Consider the following 12,452-nt stretch of genomic DNA (forward strand, 5'->3'; position numbering starts at 1 on the left):
ATTCATACAACCAAAGTGATCATTTCCTGTTGATTCACAAGGCTATAAGGATTAAATACGATAACACATGTATTTAGCTGTGATTACCTTGCCAGATTGTTGTTTCCTTGTTGGGGTTTTTCCCTCCACTGATTCTTTTTTTTTTTTAACTAAATAACTGCAATGCTTATGTATCTATTGGGGAAAGAAGTAAAACCTTAGCTCTTTCAACCTTCTTGTGATATTTGTCTCTGAAAATTCATCATAATAAAGGGAACCCAGAGGTATTAGCTCAGTGTTTGTTCTAGTTTATTATGGATAGTCATCTAATACAGGGAAAAAAAACCCAATGGAATCAAGACAAGATATGTTATCATCTTTCTTGATTAACTAGGCTTGACAGGGTATCATTCCCTGTTCAAACTGGCATCGTTAGTGTAGAATTACCACCATTAGCATATGATTAGCATAACCACTAAGCAGTATAACAATATGGTTTTCCATAGTAATGCATAATTACTATTACTATTGCTCTGCTTTTTTAAAGACTTACTAGAAAAGGAGAAGATTACAGTGTTGTGACTATATCCTTCTCTGCCCTGAGGATTGATGCAGATTGATGCAGATACAGCATTACCTGTCACAGACTTAGAATAGACCCCAGACAAGTAATTTCAATGGATGACACCCTTCTCTGTTTTTCTCCAATTGTTGACACCAGAGCTGGAGAAGTGAGCGAGCATGAAATGGTGCTGTTGAATGAATCACACTGCACAATTCAACATTCTTGTCTCTGGCATGACTCTAATACTATGGTTCATTTATCTATAGGGCTTTCAGGTTTTTTTTTTTCTTTTAACAGATCATCATAGGCAGGCTGTGATGCTGTATGCTAGCAGCTTGGTGATGATGGCCATTATAGTCATGTGAGAGCAGACTCTCAATGGCATAGGATAATAGTAGTACAAAGAAAGTATGCCATTTGAGGCTGGGAAGGTGGCTCAGTGGCAGAGCGCTTGCCTCGCATGCATGAGGCCCTGGTTTGATTCCTCAGCACCACATAAGCAGAAAAAGCCGGAAGTGGTGTTGTGGCTCAAGTAGTAGAGCGCCAGCTTTGAGCTGACAGTGCACAGGCCCAGAGTTCAGGCCCCACAACTGACAAAAATAGAAAGAAAAAGAAAAAGTATGACATTGATCATCTGAGTTCTTATTTTTAAAAGAATATAATTAACAAGCATCAACAAAAAAATACATGTTTTGGGGGCTGGGAAGGTAGCTCAGCGGTAGAGTGCTTGCCTTGCAAGCATGAGGCCCTGGGTTCGATTCCTCAGTACTACATAAACATAAAAAGCTGGAAGTGGTGCTGTGGCTCCAGTGGTAGAGCACTAGCCTTGAGCTGAAGAGCTGAGGGACAGCGCCCAGACCCAGAGTTCAGGCCCCACGACCGGCAAAAAAAACAAACATGTTTCTTGTCTCTGCCTAAAACTGCAGGAGATTATTTTGTGAAAGCTGTGATTGTTGCATAAAAAAATCAGTCTTCAAGATTTGATCATCTCAGATTTCCAGGAAAAAGGAATGAAAAGTAAATCACTGGCTATCTATACTTTAGGAAACTGTATTGTGTCACTCCACAAAAACAAACTACAGACTATCTCTTATTTGTGATGGTTTCACTTAGTCTCTCCACTTTGCAATGGTAATACACATTTGGTATTTCCAATACTGAATTTTGGTCCCTTAGGTTTGTATTGACTGTCAGGACACTTTCTCGGATATTTGACCTCAGATATTTCAGCTATCAGTCACATGATCACAAAGGCAAAGAACCCAGATTATAGTCCACATTAGAATGTATTTAATAAATTGCATGAGCCATTCAATAGCTGCTGAAAAAATAGTTGAATGCTTTGGCTCCACTGTTAGCTAATGTAAGGGCTTTGAACATGTTTTAAGAGTAGGTTCAGTTATATTATGATGTTTCATTGTTTAAGTGTGCCCTTTTGATTTATAGTATTTTCAACAAATGAGAGATTTGTCAGAATATAACCCCACTGTAAATTGAGAAACCCCTGTACATTATTTAATAAAGAGAATGGAAATCTTTACCTTTAATAAAATATAAGACAGAGGGTTTCATAGCTTCAATTACATCTTATTTATAAAACTTATATGGACTGATTTCCTTGAAATTCTAGGAAGCAAATCTTGCATGTAGATAGCACTCATATAGAAAGGGGTTGAGATGGGTTGGTTGATTGATATTTGCTTAGTTTTGTATGTTTTTTATTGTAAAACTACTGTAGGGGTTACAGTTACATGAGCAAGGTAATGAGTGCATTTCCTATGTAACATTGTTACCTCCTCCTTTGTTTCCCCCTTCTACTACCTCTTCCTTCCCCACCTCCCCAACGTCTCCCTCCTCCTCAAGTTGTAAAGTTCATTTTCAACATAATGTCTAGTACATCTCATTGTTACAATGGGTCAACCTGTATCCTTATTTCAGCATTTGTTATTTCCCTTCCCAAATTAGAAGAATGTATATACAAGATGAGGGGCACCAGCATCAAATACAGTGAAAACAGGGGTTATACCATAGGGGAAGAACATACAAGTGAAACAACAAAAATCACATAGTACATTTTAAATACATTAAAAACAATAATGAAAGAAAAAACCACTTATGGCCCTTTTTGGGGGTTCATTTCACTTAACATCATCTTGGATGGTTGTATGTACATAGCTTTTGGCCTTTTCTGCCTGTCCTAGACTTATACTAGTTATTGCAAATAAGGGAAACTATGGGGTCTACCTTTCTTTGGGGATATTTGCTTATTTATATAAAAGTAATTAGGAAAAACCTACTTTCATATTCAATATGCAGAAGTTTATTTTTTCTCTGAAATTTATAGATGATAGATAGATAGATAGATAAAATTTCTAAAGATTAAGCCAGTCCTATTTGGCAAGTTTACTAGCATTGTGAAGTCATTTGCCCTGCTCTGTTTTGATGTGTGTGTGTGTGTGTGTGTGTGTGTGTGTGTGTGTGTGTGTGTGTGTGTGTGTGTGTGTGTGTGTGTGTATTCCTAGCCCTGGAACTTTCCCCTGTTCCTCATCTATCATTCTGTCTGGATCACTTCATGACCCCTGTCCTCAGATGCCCCAGCTTGCTGTTGCTTTTCTGCCTGTACACTCTGGGACAAACTATGAAAAGAGTAAGACTTTTACTAAATCCTATTAAAACCAAATTTTCTTTCATTGACAGGAATCTCTGTCTATCTGATTCTACAGAGATGGCAGACATTTTTTCACTGCCTATTTTCTCTCATCTTGGCTTTTTGTCTAGTTTGACATAAAAAGGTATTCCTAAGTGGATATAAAGTTAATACATATTATCAATACAACACATTTTAGGGGCCATAGGCATACCAAGTGGCATGTGGTACTGGTTGCCTTAGCTAATTCTTCAGAAATCAACTCAATCTTTGAAAAGATGTTTGTGAGAAGATCTGGAATGTACAGATGATTTTTAGGTTGCTTTATTGAATTTTGGTTAAAGATGTAGTGATAAATAAGTCACACATGTTATGAGTGTTACTGTGTTTTATATTTACGTTGCATCCATATCTTTCCAAAGAGTAGACCATATTCTTAGACAGAGAAGACGATCCATTGCTCTGTGCATGTTGGAAGACAAGTTGAAAAATATTGGAGAATATTGCTTCTGGTATTTTATGTATCTAAAAGGCTATAGCATTGAGGAGAACCCCACCTCCACCCCCTGCAAAGAACAACCAAGTCCAACTTTAATGAAAAACATGGAAAATCTTTTCAAGGGTAAGAAATCACTAGATAAAATTTCAGGAGCCTAACAGTGGTAACGTTGATACGCTATAGGATACCATAACTAAGATCTGGAACAAATGGGAGAATTAAAACCTGGAGCCTAGATGGAAGATGAAAGATAGATTGGAAGGATAATGCAGGCCAATCAATTAAGCACACTGACTTACTTGAAGCAAAGATACTCCCGAACAACTTCTTTTGGCTGCCATATTATAGCTCTCTGCTTGGAAGAGAGGAGTTTCATTGAGGACAGGTGAAAATATCATGGAAAAATTACCTATACATCTTGGTGGCTTATCCCCTTCTAATCCTAGTTACTTATCAGCCTGAGATCTGAGGATTGCAGTTTATGGCTAGCCTATGCAGGAAAGACCAGGAGATTCTTATCTCCAATTAACCACCAAAATGCCAGAAGTAGAGCTGTGGCTTAAGTGCTAGCCTTGAGAAAAGTTGCTAATTTATAGTTCCCAGGCCCTAACTTCAAAGCCCATGGCTGTCTCTCTCTCACACATGCATACACACACATACATACACAAACAGACAACTATTTACGTATGTGCAGAATACCAAATAGCTCTCTAGAAATCTCCAGAAGATTAAGCAAAAGCTTGAATTGTTACTTTACTATTCAAGGATTAAGAATAAACCTAAGACATACAGTTTACTCTTTCATGTGTTAGATAGAAGCAAATTCCAGTGCACTTAATCTACTAGGGAATGACTGGGACGTAGGTGTGATTGCATGAGCTTAGCATGAAGTTTGAGAAGACCATGTTTTCCCAAGTGCTACAAGAAACACAAGGCAAATCTCCCCAAAGGAAAAGGTACTCGGCTCAACTGAGCTCTGTAAAATCCACAATACACATGTGGAAGCCTCAAATGAGCACCAATCCCCCTCAGCTCTCCCCCCCAACCCCAGTTCACCATGTGTGGCATGAGCTCACCCACACCTGGCCATTGCAATTTTCCAGCAGGTTTCAGAATGCTTTTCCTTCTTCCACATCCCCAAAACTCACTGGCTACAAAGACTTCTTCCAAAGTCCAATTCAAGAAGTAAACTTGGGGATTACTCAAGGTAAAGTACTAGGATGACTCCTGTTTATTGTAGTATGTATGCATTCTTTTTTTAATATAAATTTTTATTGTAAAGATACTGTACAGAGGGGTTACAGTTACATGAGCAAGGTAATGAGGGCATTTCCTATGGAGCATTGTTACACCCTCCTTTGTATTTCCTCTACCATCTCTTTCCTCCCCACCTCCCCACCTCCTCCTCCCCCCCACCCCCCCACCCCCACCCAGAGTTGTAGAGTTCGTTTTCAACATACTGTCTTGTACATCTCATTGTTTTACAATGGGTCATCCTGTATCCTTATTTCAGCATTTTGTTTTTTCCCTTCCCCTCCCTGTATGCATTCTTGAACACTGAACATGTATAAAATGGGGCTGCCTATAAGACTCCTATTTTAAAAAATATATTACCAATGATGTTTTTCTGAGTGTTAGTCTCTAATCGTGTTTTTCTTACTGAGTTCTGTGGGGTTTCCTAGGAATCATGAATACTTCAGTGAGCTTTAGGAATGCAAAGATCCTATTTGCTTAGAGCTATGAGATTGCCAGGCTACCATCAGGAAGCTGAGGCCATTGGGAAGGAAACATGGATGTTGGGAGAGAATGTGGCACTGAATGCTTTCACTTCTCAGGACTCAGCCTTGGAAATGCTGTTTTCCTAAAACACAGAATCTCTTTCCCATTTCACCAGGGGAGTAAGGGAATCTAAACACGGGACTTGGTCTTCTTTTACAAATTTGTCCTCTCATTATTTCATTCCTCATTTCCACCCCTTCCCTCCTCCCTGCCTCCCCCCACCCCGCCATGGCTTCCTTTCCTTTACCTACAGTGAACCTAACCAACTGGCTATGCCTCACATTCTGTGATGGGTTTTCCAAAGACTAATTGTACCATTTTTTCTTGCCTTTTCAAAGAGAGCCCCACAGGAAGGAAAACAAGAAATTCAACTTTTAAGCTGGGCTATTCATGCCTTTGCTAGATCCTGGCAGAATTTCATGGGTTTTCATTACGATTCATCTCACTGATTTCCTAATAGAGTGAACTGGTCTTTCATTACTCACAAGGCGAAGTAAAGTTGGGCTACCCAAGCCATTAAACATTATCCGATGAGTGAAAAATGGATTGCTTTTCAATATGCATGTCGAGAAGGCTGTTGTATTCTTTCGTTGGATTCTGTTTTGTGGAATCTGAATCAAGGGGATGGAGGGGGTGTTAGAACAATATATGCCTTTTTTCTTTTGTGGACAGGCCAAAAGAAAGAAAGAAAGAAAAAAGTATGGACTCCGGAATAGTGATAATAGTCCTAGCTAGCATTTTAAAAGAGCCTACACATTTTACCTGCTTGAGAACATTCTGTTCCTCCAGTTCATCCAATCTATTCCTCTAGTTCACCAAAGTGCTGTTTCGTTTGTATCTTAGCTTTTCATTTAGAGTGGATACACACACAGAGGCAACAAACACATGGTGTCATTTTGTGCTTCTACCAATCTCTACTCGATGGTGATTTCAATTTACCTAAAACAGAAAAGCAAATTCATTCATATCCCATTCTGAATTCACTTTTTTAAAATCATTTTTATTGAGATTGATTACCTAAATTTCACAAATTTCACAGTATTATGGGATAGTGATAGTTAAGGTCACAAACACATTTTAATCTTCACAAGGCAAATTGTCATTATCATGGTCTATAAAGTTTGTGAATTCTATAAATGTTGACAGTAAAACTATTTCTTCCAAAATCAGGTGATATGTACATTTCTTTCCTTTTGCTTTGTGTAAGCTTTTCCCTCTTTTCCTCTCATTCCCTCCCTCCCACCGCTGCCCTTGAGATGCTTAGTTCATTTTCATCAATGTCTAGTACAGCTGATGGGTCCTTCTGTTGTATTTTCTTCCCTGTTTCCTAAATTCACTTTTAGTAGATAATGACATATAATAGTGAACTGTTAAAAACACTTTATGGATAGACCATGTAATTTCTGCTTTGTCTTCATTTGTTCTAAATTTATTATGAGTGATTAAAAGCAACTAATGTTTACTTATTTTGGATAAAATTAGACATGATATACAGTGTGTGTGCTGTTTTTGTTTTTTATGTGTTTTTTTAAAAAATACTAGAGCTTGAAATTAGGAGTTGGGACTTGAGCCTCACTCTCATTTTGCTTAATGTTTTGACTAGAGTGTCAAGTTTATGTTTAGGATAGCACGGACTATGATCCTCCTATTTATACTTCCCACATAGTTTGCATGATAGACACTTACCACTATGTATACCATTTTAATAGTTGAAATGGCATCTCCAAAACACTCCGCTCAAGCCAAACTTAAACCATGTCCCTTCTCTCTCCCTCCTTGTCCCTAACCTTCTTCTTTCCCTTTCCCTTCCCTCTTCCTCCCCTTTCTCTCTCCCACTTCCCTTTTTCCTCCTTCTTCTCCTCCTCCTTCCTCTTCTCCTCTTTCTCCTCCTCTTCTATCTTTTTCCTCTCATCTCTTTCATTTCTCTCTGACTCTTCCTGTCTCCCTGTCTCTCTTTGTTTCTGTCAGTCTCTGTCTGTCTGTCTGTCTCTCCTTACAATGCCTGGCTAGATCTACTTAGCTGATCCTATTGAAGAATTTTCTTCTCATTGAAAGATAAGACACATTAGAATAATCTCCCACATACACATGAAAACCTAGAATTATCTTCAACTCCTTAGTTATCTCATATTGTCTCATTTTATCATCTTCGGAAATAGCAAGAACCATTTTATCTCATTTACTTTGGCCCACTTCTTCCAGTACTCTCTGATTTCAGTAATCACTGATCACTTCTTCTCAGCTCCCTCTGGTCTGTTCCACTTATAGGCCAGATTTGCATTTCAGTAAAGGTCTGCTTCCTTTCCAGAGGGAAGCCTTTAGTTACTTAGACAGAACACAGCATGTTGCAGCAGACTTCATCTTAAATAATTCATTCCACTTAGAATGATATCAACATACATGAATATCATTCATTCATATTTTGTACAAACTATCAGCTTTAGGAAACCAATTTCACCACTTAAAGAATTATTTCTTCAAATATATTTAAATGCTCTTAAATACTGGACTGGATTGGTCCTTGTAAAAGCAAATTCAAGATGATTCTTTTTCCTCTGTATCTTCTCTTCCCACCCCCACCCTCTCCACCCTGATCTACTGTATCCCAGTGCATCAATGTATACTCCCAACTTCTGTTTGCTAGGCTGGTGCTCTACCACACAAGCCACAGCTCCAATGTTGCTATTTTGGGTTGGTTATTTGGAGATTATGTTTAGATAACTTTTCTGGCCTGGCTGGCACCAAATTTTGATCCTGTAGGTTGCAGCCCCCTGAGAGAGGCTAGGATTACAGGAATGAACCATCTGGTTGGTACCTGACTTTCCCTCTGTAGCTTGTCTTTGGCATTTTGGAGGTCCTAAAGCACAGTGAATTATACAAAGCTCTTTAGTAGCTCACAGAAAAGAAATAATGGAGAAGGAGGGGGAGGGAGGCAGGAAACAGAGGAAGGCAGTAAAATTGGGAAAATATTTTTGAACCCAGACTTATTGTAAAAGTCAACATTGTACTTCTTGTTTCTGTAGGAGACAATTTTTGACTTGTGATCTGTGTGAATTTCATCTTTACAAAGGAGGGGGAAAAACTCCTATTTGCATAAGCCTGGGCATCACATTTCAGCTCTAGTTCCTCTGGAGATTCCAGGGTTCTCAAGTTTTCCCTCCTCCAAATACAAACATCAGCTCAGTCAGGTTTCCCGTCCACACAGGAGAAGTTAAAGGACCCACAGTTCTGCTAGACAAAACAACGAGATATACAGACATACTGGAAATGTCTAGATTTTTGAGAAGTACCTGATGTGGAAAAAAATTAAAAGAGACAGGAATGGAAAATTCCTTTGTTGGCTTCCTCTTCTCTTTCCTGCTGAAGTGGGATTAGTTACCAGCTGTCAAAAGAAATATCACTTTTAATTCTTATTTGGGGGGAAAGGAAAGCATTAGGGGGGGAAATGTCTGGGAAGGGAATGAGGTAACAAGGTCTTTCCATTTTACAATCCATCACTGAAGTTTAAAGCGGCGCAGAAGAGCACACATTGGGAAGGAAAGGATTATGCGTCTGTTTGAGAAGGCTGGCTGTGGCAAGGGAGGTGACACATGGAATTTGCTGTCCATCGGATAGGACAGCGACAATCAGGGTGGCAAGGAAGTCAGGGAGGGGACTGGGAATAGCAAAAATCCATGTAGTTCTGTGAAATCTTCCCTTGGCCAGACATGAAAGTAAATTAGGTTTTAAAAGAAGGACTTATTAGCTGGGTGCCAGTGGGTTATACCGTCATTCTAGTGAAGTAGGAGGCTGAGATCTGAGGATCACGGAGTGAAGCCAGCCCCAATCCATGAGACTCTGATCTCCAACTAACCAGCAAAAAGCCAAGGGTGGAGGTATGGTTTCACTGGTAGAGCACTGTCCTTGAATGAAAAAGCTATGAGCAAGCTCAAGGCCCCAAGTTCAAATCCCAGTACTGGCACAAATATATGAGGGTTTCCTTTGGAAGTCAACTCATCCATGTCTGAGGCCATTTACTGTGAAAGGCCTGCTATCATTAGCACTTTAAATTGATCGTCTCAATTTACAAGTACCTTTTCAGGAGGAAGAGAATATACCTGATATTTGGCCATCTCCTTTAAATACTGGATGCATGTTTGATACTTATAAAATTCATCCAGGGCTGCGTTTCAGTTAATCTTCTCAAAGTAGTGTAAACCATCAGTTCACACAGCATAACTAGGAGTTCCAGAAAACGAACATGTTGGCTCCAAAATTCTCCCTGACTCACTCTTCCATGCAGGGAAGTATCTTGCTTCAACAGTTCTCGAAAGCACAATTAGAACTCCCATGCGAGATTCAAACATGTAAATATTATTGAACTTCTCTCCCTCTTTTTGCTAAAACAATTAAGGAAAAGATGGAGAAAAATTGTGCTGAAGGAAATTGAAGAGAGTGATTTTTATTACTTTCTTTGAACTGTTAACTCATGTTGTCCACAATGAACATATCCATATATATGACTTTAAATACCTAGGAAAGAATTTTTTTTAAGATATCCCTTTTTTCTTCCCCATCTAACAGGCAGATATGGCAACTTGTTTTCTTCTTCTTTTTTGCCTGTCCTAGGGACTGAACTTAGTGCCTAGGTGCTATCCCTGAGATTCTTTTTGCTCAAGATTTGCACTCTACCACTTGAGCCACAGCTCTACTTCTGACAGTTCTGGGAATTTATTGGAGGTAAGAGTCTCATGGACTTTTCTGCTGGGGCTGGCTTAGAACTGTACTCTTCAGATCTCAGCCTCCTGAATAATCAGAATTATAGTCATGAGCCACTGGGGCTCAGATAGTACCCCAACTAATTGTCTTAATATTAATCAGGCTATTTTATCTATGTCCTAGGCTATGTGAATCCAAGCTATTTCAAATGTTATGATTTTTTGAATCATTGTTGAAGTTCTATGCATAATCATGGGGAAATACCAAATCAGATTGTTCTTTAGGAAAAAAAATGTTAAAATTGGCTTTTTTCTTTTTCTTCCTCTTTTTTCCCTTGTTTCTCTGCCTCTTACCATCTATTTCAAAGAGAGCTTAGAACATAACAAAACATAGAAATCCTTTCTAGTAGGAATGAGACACTCAAAGGGAAATTTCAAGAGCTGAGGTATGGAGTTGAGTGCCATCTAGGCATAACCAAATCCTTGTGATGTTGGCAGGGTGGATCTCTGCAGTGAGTGGGGATTGTGAACCTCTGGCCAGGTGGGAGAGGAATGATCTGGAGACTCACAAGATACCCAGTTGAAGAAAAGAGAGTCAAGGTGGGTAAGCTAATAAATGTTTCTGCCCCTAGATATAATATACTTGATTAATTCAGAAAAGCATCCAGTCCTTAGAATCTATTATTGCCTACCTTTTGCCCTGACAGCTTGTTGGATCCAAAGACAGTTAACAAGTCAGCCAGTTCCTGCTTATTAAATGTAAAAAATTTGGTGAAGGAGATAAGAAGTAGGTATGGCAAAGAAGTGTTAAGATACAGATCAAAAGAAATTATGCCTTAAAATTTTTTTTTGTTAACCAATACCTAATTGATGCTTAGTGGAGGCACAGAAAGAGCTAAATAAAAACAAACAAAAAACCCAAAAAGATAGGTGTGTTTACTTTCTGTGGCTATTTCAGAAACCTGAAATAAATTGACTTTAAAGGCCTAAATGGAGGAAAAGATTAATTTTTGCTCATGGCTTCACAGGTTTTGGTCTATGGTATGTTGGCTTAGTTGTTTGTTTGTTTGTTTGTTTGTTGAAGAGGGCAGGGATGCTGAGATGGGCAGAAAGCATCGTGGAGCAAACCTATTCATCTCATGGCAATTAGAAAGGAAACAGGAAAAGAAGAGGATTGAATGACCTTCAAGGCTCATCTTGGTGACCTAACTTTGCTCCAAAGTGGTTCCACTTCTTGAAGATCTAATCCAGTTACACCAGGGGCTAACAGTCCAGTCTTGAACACATGGACCTTTGTGGCCTGTGATCTTCACCAGAGCAATGGAATTTTAAGTCAACGAAACAACAGTTGGCTTTGACTCAAACCATATGAAGAAGGTCACTCATCAGATGAGATCGGGTGCGTTCAGGGTGGTATGGCTGTAGACTAGGTCATTCATCAGAAAAGAAGGAATTTGCCATTGGAGAGAAGTGAATTCTATGGCTTCACCAGATTGAGGATTGGCTAAAGTTATTCTGTAAGGGGCCAAGCACTAAAGAGATACTATGATACTAACAATACTAACTAATATTACATGTCTAGTGAGACATTGAGTTTTCCTAAATTCTGTCATTGTATCATGGAAGCCATTACAGTATGCAAGTGAATGGGCTTAGCTGTGTTCACACAAACTTGATTGATGGACACCTGAATTTCATATAAATTCCACACATCACAAATGATTCCTCTTTTTTACATTTTTTTCCTCGTTCTTCAAAAAAAAAAATCTAAAAACCATCCTTGGGTCATAGTTATTACAAAAACCAGAGGCAAATTACAGCTAGATAATTCCAGAGTTAGAAGACTTCATGAGAAGTCATCCTTTCCTAGTTTAACCTCTTCTCAGACCAATCCTGAAATCACAGAGCAGCCAAAAGGGACACATGATTGACACAAAAACTTTCATGTCAAGTTTTTCCATTCAAGTTATGAATTCTTTCACCATCTTGTAATTGTACAATCTTAAAAAACAAATATGCATTTGGTTTGATCCAGGTTCTCAGAGGATCAAATGGATCTCCAAAGATAAGCTTCAATAAAGGGAAGATATCTTGAAGAAACATAGATGTGTGTCAGAACAGTCAAACCGGGTGCCATTTTTTCTGCCTTTTCAAGTGATGGGAATTTTTTGTTTGTGTGTTTTGTTTTTGCTTACGTGTGAGTATGAGTGTGTCCAGTTTTCCCAGAATTTATTTCAAGCAAAAGAATGAAGGCATGCTACTCAGTTGAAATTGGGAAGCCTTCCA

The sequence above is a fragment of the Dipodomys merriami genome, unplaced genomic scaffold (genome assembly GCF_024711535.1).
Source record: "Dipodomys merriami isolate MVZ:Mamm:240054 unplaced genomic scaffold, mDipMer1.0.p SCAF_42, whole genome shotgun sequence".
Classification (NCBI taxonomy): Eukaryota; Metazoa; Chordata; class Mammalia; order Rodentia; family Heteromyidae; genus Dipodomys; species Dipodomys merriami.